Raw genomic sequence first — 396 nt, forward strand, 5'->3', positions numbered from 1 at the left:
TTAAAAAAAAAAAAAGTCTTAGAAAGAACTACCATTTCAAATATAATAAAGTCCATAGCACATGATTGGCAAAAATTTTTAAACTTTTCAAAAGTTAAAAAATAGCATCTATTGAAAATGGTAATCGATAGAAATCTCAAAAAATAAAATCCATTATTATTCTTTCTGGTGGTAGGCTCTGAAAATAATTTGGAATCTACTGAAGATACTATTTCTAGTGTCCTGCTATATAATAAAACAATAATTTGTGTAAGTAAAAAACACAAAAACACAGATGCAGTTGGCTTAGGCTGGTTCTTCAAGATATTTGAATTATAGAGATGAAAGAGTGTCACAATTTTCTATGCTTCACCCTTTTATAGGTAGAGAGAAAACTAAAACGCTGAAGAGAAAAAA

This window comes from Pteropus vampyrus, unplaced genomic scaffold (assembly GCF_000151845.1).
Source record: "Pteropus vampyrus isolate Shadow unplaced genomic scaffold, Pvam_2.0 Scaffold38, whole genome shotgun sequence".
Taxonomy (NCBI): domain Eukaryota; kingdom Metazoa; phylum Chordata; class Mammalia; order Chiroptera; family Pteropodidae; genus Pteropus; species Pteropus vampyrus.